Here is a 13455-nt window from a genome sequence, read left to right as displayed (position 1 = left end):
GGGGCTATTTCTGATACACGGTGTCAGAATACACAGCAGCCACGCAAGCTACATGTTTATCTTTGCACTCATCTGTGGATCTGAAGGTGTGTGTGAAAAGCAAGTGTAGATGGCACGAGGATGAGAGTTCTCTGGATAAAAGCCATCTTTATTTTTATGTGCATGTACACGGACTGGATGTGTGTATTTGTAGGTGTGTGCACAAGGGGATTTCACCGATACTTAGAGAAACAAGAGCTGAGTGACAAGCCTACCTTCTGTCACCTCAAATTTTCCCCTCTGGCTGGGGTACAAAGGGGTTTTCTGTGGTTGTGTGTGTGCACTGTGTGTCACAGTGATATTGGATCCCATAATTCCTATTTGCACTCCAGCCAAGAACTGCTTTTGGTTACAATGCCATGCCATTTACAGCAGCCTCCTCACTGACCCACTCTAATCCAGACCAGGCCAAACAAACCCCGGGATATAACCCAGAGTTTGTTATTTATCAAGAAGATAGGAAAAACCTCTCAAACTGGATATTGTTGGCAGAAGTCCAAAGATCTGTCCTGTTTGTTTAGAACGGAGTGTCCACTGGGCTGCTACAGACAATAAACTTAAAGCTGCTGTGAGTGTAAATCCATTTCATTTCATTTAGGACTCAAAACTAAGTTATGCCATATATTTAGAAATTTTTTTGAGAATTTCATATGTTTTCACCGCTTGTAATTTTGGTACTTTCATCCTCAAAAATCATTTTCTTTTTCCTGGTATTCCATTTAAAGGGTGTGATATTTACAAAGAAGTAGCTCCCACTGCCAAGACATTTAACGAGGACCCAGTCAGAAATGTTTCTTGGACAGGCACCCCGGTAGTTCAACTGGTTGAGCAGGTGACCCATAAACAGAGGCTGTAGTCCCTGTCGCAGTGGTCGTGGGTTTGAGTCCGACGAACAGCCATTTGCTGCATGTCATTCCCCTACTCTTCTAACTACGTTTCCTGTCTCTCTCCGCTGCCCTATATAATAAAGGCTAGAAAAAGATGACCAAATAATCAAATGGCTCTAACATAGGCCAAATATTTGATTATTGGCACTTCAAAGTAAAGGAGAGCACAACATTTTCAAACAAAACGGAAACAACAAGTATGCCGGCTCACTGTGCTGCATACAGTTACACACTGCGTCGTACGATTGAGACAAGGAAACTTGGAATGACTTTTCATAGGTAAGAATAGTTTTTGGCTCTTTTTTCATTATGAAATCTTGTTGAGAGCTTCTAGTCTATGAGCGCTAACTAGTCAGCCACTAGCAAAACGCTAAGGCGAGCTAGCAGCTTGACAACCAAATACCAGACAATTAATAGTAGCTGTAGTATAGTTGTACAAGCAGTAGTAGTAATACTAAAAGTACAAGCAGCAGTAGTAGTATAAACAGCTGTTAGAGTCGTAGAAGTAGTATCAGCATTTGTAATAGTATTACAAGTTGTAGTAGCAGTGCCAGTATCAGCAGCAGTAGTTACTGTACTACCACTACTACTGGTAGTAGTCATATTGCTATTACTACCACCAATACTACCAATAGTAGTTATAAAGCCTAACTCATGTATATCCAGATTACCATCTATGTTCTTCCTCCAAACCCATTTTATGATTGGGATTACAGGCAGTTCTTTAGGACTGCTCTCAAATAATTGAAATGTTACTAAACAAAGTTATACTTATCAAATTAAATAGCTCTGGTCTCCAGTATATTGGCGAATTCGGTTATTTGTACTTAATTTATTAGCATGATTTCTTTTTAATATGTTGTGTACAGACTTAATTACTTCTCTGTCTACTTTTCTTACTCCATGTAGGTTTCCCAGAGACCATGGGTTGAGGAGGAATTGGAAGTTTGTCGTCTTAGACCTGGTGTCATTCCATCAGTGTTAAACTTCCCGGCTAAATCTTGGAAGAGTACGTGCCAGAAAGACCACAACCAAGCAGCCTTGAGATCTTAGGCAGCATCTCCCTGAGGTGGGTGTCAACGGTGTTCACGGTCAGGTCTGTAGAGGGAGGAGGCCGCCACCCACCTCCCTGCCTACTCTCTACCCTGACTCCACCCATGTGGTCACTTTATTAACTACGATGCCAAAGGGACGACGAAATTGCTGCGTTTCATCTGATCTGTAGCTCAGTGAGGTAAGGGTTTACCTGTAGAGCTGGAGGTTGCTGGTTCAAGACCAGACCCTTCTTAAATTTTATCAAAATCCTGACAAAGACAAAGAAAAATGCCAGTGGTGGGTCTTGAACCTACTACCTTCCACTTGGTAGTTTTTCATCTTATCCCCTAAGCTACTCGCTCAGATACTAATTCTTCTTTTTTTTGCACATTTATCATCTATTTTTTTGCCTTTTTCGAGTGTTTTTTAACTTGAGTCTCAACTCGACCATTTTTCTCAGGAGGTTGGACTTCAGCCTTTGTGCTGGAGGGTTGAACCCTCAGTTCCAAGACTTTCAAAGCCTCCAGACCTCCCGAGTCCTCAGGACCTGAGCTTTCACACAGTCTGAGGGCTGAAATTTTCTAAGTCCCACAGTAGTTCTCTGTTAGATTGAACTTCCAGACAGTCCAAGGACTGATATCTTCTAAGTTTGTCAGTACTTCTCTGTTAGTTTGAACCTTCACACAGTCTGAGGACTGAAAACCTAAAAGTTCTTCAGTAGTTCTCTGTTAGTTTGAACCTTCAGACAGTCTGAGGACTGAAATTTTTAAAGTTTCTCAGTACTTCTCTGTTCGTTTGAACTTTATGGTTAACAGAAGCCTTAAAACTTGTGACCATGAGTCTTGATTTCACATTTAGACCATCCATCTGAGTTCTTCTCAGACCTTCACCTGTGGGTTTTTGAGAAATCCTCAACAAACTTTGATTCTCTTCACTGAACAGTAAAGTTTGTGGAGATCAGAAGGTAACATTAGTTTGATAAATGCCTTCAACTACTAATAGACTTTATCTGGAAAATAGTTTTCTGAAATGAGTTGTTAGTAAATCTATCCACAATCAAACCAAGAACATAGAAAGAGGAAATGTTTGAAGAAACAACTTGATGTTTTCGTTTCAGACTAGAAAATGCTTTAATACCTTTATCTGTTTTTGCTCTTTTTGATCGTTTTATTGTCTCTTCTGTTTAATTTGATCTTCTAAAGTCTAACTGGTGTCTTTTCAAATGTTTTGTCTTTAGATTGATTCTTCTTAAACGTTTAGTTTTGCTCTTTTCTCACCTTTTATTCTTTTCTAATGTCTGATTTGATTTCCAAATGTTTCGTCTTTTTAATGTTTAATTGTTTTTTCAAATGTTTTATCGGCTTGTTTGAGTTTCTTTTTCTTTCCCAATATTTAATGTTTTGATTAAATCTTTAAGGTTTTTCTTTTTAAATGTTTTACCACCTTTTAATGTTTAGTTTTCTTTTTAAATGCTTCATTGTATTTTCTGTGTAATTTCTATTTGAAGTTTTATTGTCTTTAAGATGTAATTTTCTAATTAAACATTTAATTTGTAAATTAAATGTTATGTCTTTTTTGGCCTTTTTCAGCTTTTTGTTGGATAGGCGCAGTGAGAGACAGACAGGAAACGGGGGAAAAGAGTCGGGGGAAGACTTGTAGCAAAGGGCCGCTAGCGGGAATCGAACCCCTGATGCTGCGTTGGGGACCAGCTCCTGTACATGGATCACCTGCTTAACCCGTTGAGCTATATGGGCTCCCTTGTTATGTCTTTTTAAAGGTTTAATAATCTGATTAAATGTTTTGCATTTTTTAAAATGTTTAACATTCTTCTTGTTTAATTGTATTTTTTAAATGTTTAATTGTGGAAAATACTTTATCTGTAATTTTTAATATTTGTATTTTAAAAATTTTGTTTCATTTCATAATGACATGTATTGTATCTTGTCGAATGATCTCATTCAATATTTTTGTCTGTTTAATAGAGTTAAACATTAAATTACATTAAATTATATTAAACAGACAAAATATTGAATGAGATCATTCGACAAGATACAATACATGTCATTATGAAATGAAACAAAATTTTTAAAATACAAATATTAAAAATTACAGATAAAGTATTTTCCACAATTAAACATTTAAAAAATACAATTAAACAAGAAGAATGTTAAACATTTTAAAAAATGCAAAACATTTAATCAGATTATTAAACCTTTAAAAAGACAAAACAATTAATTAAAAAATTAAATGTTTAATTAGAAAATTACATCTTAAATTTCTTAAATCTTTTTAATAATGAAACTTTTTAAAAGTTTTATTGCAGTAATTTTTTTTCCTTTGATTTAATTGCTTTTTGTCATGTAGTTTATTTCTTTAATCTTCTTTTTCTGTCAAGATTTTAACCCCAACCTTAAAAATGAAATAAACCCTTAAATCACAATGAAAATACTTCTGTTGTCACAATCATGAGTCAATTATTCAGTTTATCAATTCAACTTTATTTGTTTAGCACCTTTTACACAGATGACAAAACTAAACAAGCAAAGAGAAAAAACTATGCTAAAACTAGGATTAAAACTCAAAATCATTTAAAAAAAAAAAAAAAAAAAAGATTAAACATGGTAATAAAATATGTTGTGTCCAGGGGATGGAGGGAGTTTATTGAAGTCTTCTTGGGCTCACATGGTAAATCATTTAAAATATAAACTTGATATTCAGTCTAAGGAAACTGCAGAGCAACAGAAGAACCAACAATATCTCCTGTTTTCTCCTTTCATGAGTCGACTCTTCTTGTGCTTTCAGACCAAAGAACTACAGACTCTTCACAACCTGCTCAAACACTTGGTACAGGACCTCACCACACGGGTCAAGAAGGTTTCCATCTCATTTCTACTCTGATGATCACCTTCTCCTGCTCAAACTGCTGACAAATGTTTCTGCTGCTCTAAAGTCTGGTCTCCAGAACTTCCTAAAAACTCTCAAAGTCTTTTCTGCTGCAGGTTGCTTTGTAGAACTGTTGCAGAAAACCTCACTAAACCACATGGAGGGGCCTCAAGATAGTCGTCCAAATGAAACCATACAAAAACCAAACTAGCACAACCCAAACGCTAAAGTCTCCTGCAGCCTACCAGAGAAGCTCTGAGAACAGAGAATCAGGACAGGAACTCTTACCTTCTGGACAACCAACGCTGGTTCTCAAACAAGAATACAGAATGTGTCTGACCAAAAACCTCTAAAGACTCACTACAGCCAAGATAAAGACACAACTCAGCTGCACCAAATCCACTAATCACTGCACACATTAGCACCATGTGCTAACTGTGGCTAAAGAACCTCATTTACCAAGACAACTATCCAGTACAAAGCCCTAAAACACACCAAGAAACACATTAAAGACGATTTTACTGCTGGAAGCTGCAAGCCAACGCCTAAAGAACAAACTAAAGCAACGGAACCAAACCCGGTTCTGTGGTGAAGAGAAACAGAGGAAATGTTTGTCTGCAGCCACATAAAGCAGGAAGACACTGAGCTGCTCAGGTGTTCCTGATAACACCAAGCAGCCACCTGGACAGCCAATAGGAACACAGCTTACTGGAAGTCCAGAGGGCTGGGTTAGTGAAGGAAATGTAGTTTAAAGTTGAAGCAGAAAGTTAACAAAGAAACTTGAAAACCACCTTCTGATACCTGAAATCTCTGAGTTTTCACACAAAGAACACCTGAACATGTCAAACTGGCTTCATAGTAGAACCATCATTGTAAAAACGTCATAGTATGGTGTGTTGCTCAAAAAACATTAGGACCCGGCTGTCAGGGGACAAACATGTAAGAAACATGAGAACAGAGAGAACCCAACCAGTAGGTCACAGTTTATCATCCCCCAGTCATCTCCTGAAGTCCATGTGGTGAGAGACATCAGTATCTGGTTGTTAATTTACCAGAGGATGCTTATAATCATGCTGATGTGGTCTGTACTCTACAGTATTTTAGTGACTCAATAAATGCCTAAGTTGTTTTTTTTTTTTAATGCTTTTTAGTTTTTAATAAACATTTAACAGCCTATATGTAATCAATAAATGGCCTTTGCCTATCTTAAGAAAAACTCACTCAGAACTCTGAAATGTTAACAGTACTAAATAAATCAATAAATACATGCATACACACATAAATAAGTTAATACATTAACTGTGTTAAGATAAGATTTAGATTTTTAAAAAAAAAATGTTTATGTTTTTGCAGAATCCAGTATTGCTCACTGGTTGGTCATTACATTTTGTTAGTTTGATTTCACTGTTTAAAATGATGCCACCTCTTTTCAGACAGAACCTGTGATAATAAAACAATACAAAATTTTTAGTTCCGTGTTAATAAAGCACTTAAAGCTTTAAGTATGGCTAAATGCTTTTTTCAAAATTAAATATATCACTCCTTAGGTGGTAGTGGCCTCAAGTTCAGTAAAGTTGGAAAGATATTCACAGATTCGGACTTCCAGCATCAATAACTCATTAGATATAGGTTGTCAAAACATAAACGGTGCCTCTTTCCCATTGTTGCAAGGCAGACAATGTGCTACAAGCCCAGTTTTATCAAAAGTAGCTGTCTTTCAAGCTACAGGAATAACATTGGTGTCTATGGAGTGAACAGGGTCCGTCTGCAATTTGCAAAACCGCTGCAACAGTAAAGAGAGACAAATATTCAATAACTTCACTCTTATACATTGTAGTGTCACTAAAATCACTGCAGCCTTCAACTGGCTCCTGTTGACAAAGTGTTTTAACAGAAAAGTAAATGCTGTAATTTGATTCTTTTAATGAACCATGTAACTTGAATGGATGTGATGCTGGTGTGACCACAGTGCACACGTCTGATGTTGCTCACAGTGGTCCAAGGGACGCTCAGGGAGTTTGTGTGTTTGCTCAGACTCATGAAAAATTACAGGGAACATTGCATGTAAGGCTTTTCTTGCTTTACTGAATATTCCTATTAGTAAACTGGAAATGAATGCTAAACAATGCAGCCGGTGTGTATGATGGTGATGATGGATAGTGATGAGGCAACACAGGATCGTCATCCTGTTCTGTAGTTTCAGGTGTCAGGACCGGCACTTTTAGGCTCTAAAGAAGCTAATCAAAAGCTTGAAAATACTGCTGTAAATCACGTTCTCATCTCCAAACATGGAGCAAACAGGATCTAAAAGAAACTGACTACTGGACCACTGTTTGTTAAATCAAGTCTTGTGTCAATCAGCTCAAGATTATCTCTAAAATTTCTCCCTGTCTGTCAATTTCTGATTTACAAAAGATCTACTTTCATTTAATTTCAGCTTGATTATTGCATTGCATTTGACTCAGGTTTCAGCTGCATCTCCCTCCACTCTCTCCAATCGACACAAAACACTGCAGCACAAAGAGTGTGTGATCACATTACCATTGTGCTTCTCTTCCCGCACTGGCTCCTTGTTAGACTTTGAAATGATTTTCAAATGTGATTACTCATTTTAAAGGCCTTAAACAGCCTTGTTCCCAAACACATCACTGACTTATTGACCTGTGTCCTTTAGACCACAGAGATCTGACAATCTGTGACCAAAAGTGATCAGACATCACACTGTAGAGCTCACTGCCGGCTGAGCTCAGAGACGTTTAGTATATATCGCTTACTTTAAATCATCTTCAAACTTTTTTCATTGCAAAAGCTTTTGGGGCTGTTTGATATAAAGATCTTAATACTTTTTTGTTCAAGTTTTTGTTGGTTTTGTTTTCTCAATCAGCATTCATCTTTCTGATTTACCTGCTCTTTGCTAATGTTCTTTAGCCTCATTGTCGTTTTTGAGGGCAGGTTTAAACGTGCAAACGAGGCAAAGTTAAACTTCCATGCACTGTCGCTGCACTTTCTACAAAAGCACCAGTCAGATCACCCCTAAAGACAGAAGTAGGAAAGCATAGCTGCAGAATCGAATAGCAACAAACCCCAACAACAGTCCTACTATTTTAAAGCAGCTGTTAAATGGCTGTAAAAGTTATTAGTGAAGTTCCATTGTAGATTTCCACAGCAGCTGCAGCTGCATTAAACCCATGCTTATGGAAGAGCAGAACCAAAGAGGGGACTACTATTATTAAACTGCCAGTAAGATTCCAAAACTCTGCTGACCACAGCAGAGCAGGGAGGACGACCTCCGTGACACCTGAAGCGGTTTAATAACACAACACAACCTTGAATCTTCACCGCTGTGGTCTTATAATGGCTTAACTTCCTTTAATGAGGCATGATGTGTGAAATAAACACACCAGCTGGATCTTTCGGGTCAGGTTTTATGAATTATATACTTACTTAACAGAAGATTACAGTAAAATTATCTCCACAATGAGGATTATGTCCTGTACAGCTCAGAATGTCTCTGCTGTCACAGATAAAGCTCTGTCACTTGTTCTCATATATAAAAACAGTAGTGGAGCAGGAACTGCCAAAACACTGCTGAAACAAATCTAATGTTCTGTTTCTGCTTCCTGTGTGAAATCTGTGCACCCAGGCAGCAATATATCAGTGTCCTGGCATGCATGCTACACATTCCTTTTCATGCGCGTACAAAAACACGCACACAAACCAAAACTGCAATAACCTCCATTCTTATTGTATCAGATTTGAAATGTGGTAAGATGATCCCTTTTATCAAGTCGCTGCTTGTAGTGAGGAGAGTCTGGATAATAATTTATGAATAGGAAGTGTGAGGGAGCAGTAACAAAAAAATGATGAAATCGTTCAATCGTCGTTTAACTAAGACATAAATCGCAGCGCTATGATCTGTGCTATGCAGGTATAAAACAGCTCCTAAAATGGTTTCTGCACATGTCCCCCGATTGTATTAGAGACCCACAAACAAAGAGCCTTGAGACTCAAATGAGTGCATTTTCCACTGAAATTTCAGCCTGTTGCTACTGTGTTTAATCACTGGATGTATTTGGGTGACTATTAGCGGGAAGTGCAGTTCATAGACCATAATGCCACTGAGGACTGAGGTCACAGAGGCCAAAGAGCACTGAACTATACATTACAGCCTCAGCTGGCCTGACTCAGATAACAATTCTAACAATTATCAGTTTTCATAAAACAGAAGCAATGGATTTTCAGTTAGGGTGTTTTCTAGCTACAGTGTTGTATAAGATAAATGTCAAAGAAGGCACAAGGTTTTAAGACACACCAGTGGAACCACAATGTCACATTCAAACATGTTCCCCTGATGAATTTGGTGATTTGTTCCGTTTTCATGAACAGGACAGAATTTTAATTTTAGGTTTTTCGTTTTTTTCTCTGCAACACTATTGTCATTCCTATCAAATGCTAGCATGCTAACACATCAAGCTAAGCTGGTGAAGCTTTATACCTTCTAAACATCAACATGCCGCCGTTGTTACTGTGAGAATGTCAAATATGATGAGAGGATTTAGCTCAAAGCACCGCTGTGCCAAATCATACTGTATATTCTTCTATGTCAACTTGTTAAAATTGATTTGGTGTTCTCTTCCCGTGCTTTGTAAAATTTTAAACATCTAAAATGAGGATACTTTTAACATTGTTTTGTCTTAAATTCTTACATTAATGTTGTTTTGTTGTATGCTGTGAGTCTAAGTCCACCATTCATTCCTAACGAGTCAAAAGAGCAGCAGTGTAATGTAGACATGAACAAACTTTCCATTAAAATGAATCATTCACAAATCTAAATGCTCTTTTAATGTCCAGTCACTGGGGAGGCCATGTGAAAATGTGCTTTTAAAATTCTAATGAATTCCCAGAGTGAGGGAGGAGCATCTCCGGAGAGGTAAACATTTCCCAAAGACTCAGATGTCTTCAAGATAACAGGAGTACATGCTGTGCTCATACAATAACACTGTTTGTGCCTCAAATATATTTAATTTCTTGTGTATGTAGTTACTGGAAGCAGAGCAGTGATTCAGACATATCCGGCTTCGCAGGTACTTCCGGCAGGAGATTGTATATTATGTGACCACAGCAGCATTTAGGACTTTTAAAGGGTACGTTGACAGCAGTGACTGGCACCAGAGAGGCATCATTCATTCAGCTTCTTCACAGCTTTTCCAGCACAACAATCTTGATGTATAAACGATGTTCTCTTGGTTAAATGGATTTTTGTTAAATTGAGTTTCTGAGTTCGGTGCACTCATTCAAAAGATGATGGCCGCTGAATCTTCAAGTCAGGATCATAACAAGGTTCATGTGTTTCCTGTCTTCTTCTCTGTCTGTACTCTTACAGCAGCATTTATCCGGAGCACTTCTGTCAACACTGTACTGAACTGTTTGGTTTGCTTTTTGGAGATTTTGCTTTTTTTCTGCCAATAATGAGGCCACAGAACAAAAATGCACTAGAGTTTGGACATAGACTTTTCATTTATTTGTATTGTTTTCTACATTGTAGATTAATACTGGAGATTGTTTACAACATAATTCCAAATGTGTTCTTTTATAGTTTTGATGTCCTCAATATTAATCTACAATGTACAAAATAATTCAATAAAAGCCATTGAATGAGAAGGTGTGTCCAAACTTTTGACTGGTATCGTATACTTTGTAGATATGTAGTTACTGCTACAAGATGATTGAATATATTAGTAAAATCTAGTCACAATTAGAAACAAGAAAAGCACTCAGACAGCGCAGTACTCCACCAAGGCTGCTCATTCATGTGATTTCCGACGGATACGTCCCGATAGGTCTGCAGCGGAGGATTTGTAATAGAATCGTAATCATGTCACTTGTAGTCATAGTTACAGTGACGCCATGCCGCTATCTTGCAATGATACAGAAATCTTTAACAAATCCATGGATCCAGACTATAAGCCGAATCACTGTCAAAATCTAATCAGTTGGTCCTTGTGTCATTTCTGGCCTTTCCTAAAAATTTCTTCCAAATCTGTTCCATTTTTGAGTAATGTTGCTCACAGAAAGATGCACTAACAGATGGACAAACATACTCTGATTGTCACATAACTCCACCGTGTTCCATGGTGGAGTAATAAAGCAGAACAGAGTGATCACTTGCCTAGCAGGTAAGCAAACTAAAAGTAAATTGGTCTTGGTCAGTTCTTCTCGGTCATGTTTTTCCCCACATGAGAAATAGAGTCCCACTGTGAGTAAGACTGTGATTTAATTCAGCTTCAGTAAAATGTAAGACTTTAGTTATAAGTCGTCAACCCAGTAGGAGATCATTCTGTACTGATGCCAAAGCGGTTTTTGCAGAACAGAATTTTCCGAGCAAGAAGTTTGTCCACCAACAAAATTGAACTGAACCAATCTTTCAGACTTCTCTTTAGTTACATTTGTACTAAAAATGTTAACGCAGAGGACGACCAAACACGACAGTTTTTACAGATGCCTCTCTATGTTCAGGCTCAGTGGCTGTTCTGTCACAGTCCAACCCTTCTGGAACAGAACCGACCACACATAGAGCAGATGCCGTTACAAAACATGAGGACAGCTACTTCAGTTGCAATTTATTCTATTTAGAACTAGTGTTCTGTATTATAAGGAAGCTGATCTGACACGTTTACTGATATAACTTATTTATTGTACATTAAGTCAACATTTCTTATCAGTAAACCTTTGTGGTGTGTGGAAACATCTCTGAATATGGTTGTTCAATTACTCCAAAAGATATCCTTGTCCTCATTGTATCACAATGTTTATTTGAATCCGTGTGTGTTCAGCATCTTGACATCCAGACCAGGCTTGTGTTTAATGTGGAGCATCATGAGAAATTAATCCCAGTGTACATCCATCAGCGCTGCATCCCTCTCAGGAAGTGCGTCAGCAGTGTCAGCAGAGCGAGCCGGAGGAAGGAAAAACTGAAGAGTGTGGCAGTAACCTTGCATTGCAATGAATCACTGATTGAAGGGTTATTTTCAATTACACAAAATTTCCTTCTGAATACTTAAAGACTGGCACTGCAGTCCGCTTTTTCCTGGATCCGTATCCCAAGAGAAAACATATCAACCCCTAACTGGCTGCAAATGAAACCATAACAATGAGCTGCAATGTGCTGCCTCATTATGCAGGATAATGTTGCAGTTTGTTAACATCAGAGCCACCAGCACAAGCTGAAAGTGTTTATGTGATTTAACCACTGTATGTTTTGGATCACTTTAATCTTTACATGAACAAGCTGCTGTCAGGCTGACATTGAACCTTGTAATGTGACCTAAGGAACTGCTTTATACTGAAATCACCCTGCTGCTCAGATCGCTTCACTGGCTTCCAGTTGCTGCCCGCATAAAATTCTAAACTCTGACACTTGCATGCAAAACCACAATGAAAACAGCTCCGGCCTACCTGAACTCCCTCATTCAGGTCTACAATCCTGGTTCCCTGGTGGTGGAACAAGTTACCAAACTCTGTTCAATCTGCAGAATCCCTCTCAGTGTTTAAGAAAATACTAAAAAGCCAGCTCTTCACTGAACACCTTTGCAGTTAACAGACTGCAAAAAAATAAATAAATAAAAATCCTATCACACCTGCACTGCCTGTAGACACTAAGGTCCTGTTGTCACATTTGAACTTGTTTCATGGCTCTTATCAATGTTTTTTTCTCCTGACTAGATCCTTGTTTGTGTTGTGTCTACTCTCAGATGTATGTTGCTGTGGATAAAAGCATCTGCTGAATGAAACTGTAGCATTGTAGTGAGTAATACCTTAACAGAGCTGTTTCATAAGAGGAAAGCTGCAACAATTCAAAGACTAAGTCACAGTTACTCAGGTACAGTAAACATCTTTCACCTTGTGCTGTTTTAAAAATATACTCCAGCAGATTTCAAACTTCTTTATTGCCCCTTTTACTTCCTTTACTGACCAAACACCTTTCATGTTGAGATTTTACATTAAAAATACGCTTGAAAATGTATGTCATATGAGTTTTGCTCTCTTTTAGGCAGTTAATGCTTCTGGTTGAGTCTCTTCTGATATTTCTGGTGTCTACGAGTCATTAGCAGATCCACCAGAGACATTTCCTCCTCTTGCCTTTTCAGATCGGAGGTAAAATTATGTAATTATCTAGATATCTATTTTTTTTTCACAAAGAGATAAAGAAAATGATAAGAACCATGTGAATAGCCTGTTTTTCTTATTTTCTAGCCCCTTTATTGTCTCACAGCCCCTCATGAGATCTAACTTGTGAATCCTGGAGGAGCCTGAATCAGAAATTGACAACCACTGAACTAAATCCCTGAGCTGTCTCACATGTATACTAGGTGGGAGAGTTTCTCCTAAAAAAGGTACATATAGTAATACAGTTTTATTGTGTCAGATATCATTAGTCACACAAGTGATTTTTCTGCAGAATTGATACCGTAAGCATGTTTTGCTCATAATACCACTGTACTTTAACTTAAATGTGGTTTTTGAAGATATTTACTTGCAACAGGTTAGTTTTAGATTGCTGTACTAGTATGTCTACAAGCTAAATGATCCTAGATCCTGTCTTTCCATCAAT

Source organism: Amphiprion ocellaris, chromosome 2 (assembly GCF_022539595.1).
Source record: "Amphiprion ocellaris isolate individual 3 ecotype Okinawa chromosome 2, ASM2253959v1, whole genome shotgun sequence".
Taxonomy (NCBI): domain Eukaryota; kingdom Metazoa; phylum Chordata; class Actinopteri; family Pomacentridae; genus Amphiprion; species Amphiprion ocellaris.
The sequence above is the reverse complement of the archived record's forward strand: the minus strand, read 5'-3'. Positions refer to the sequence as shown.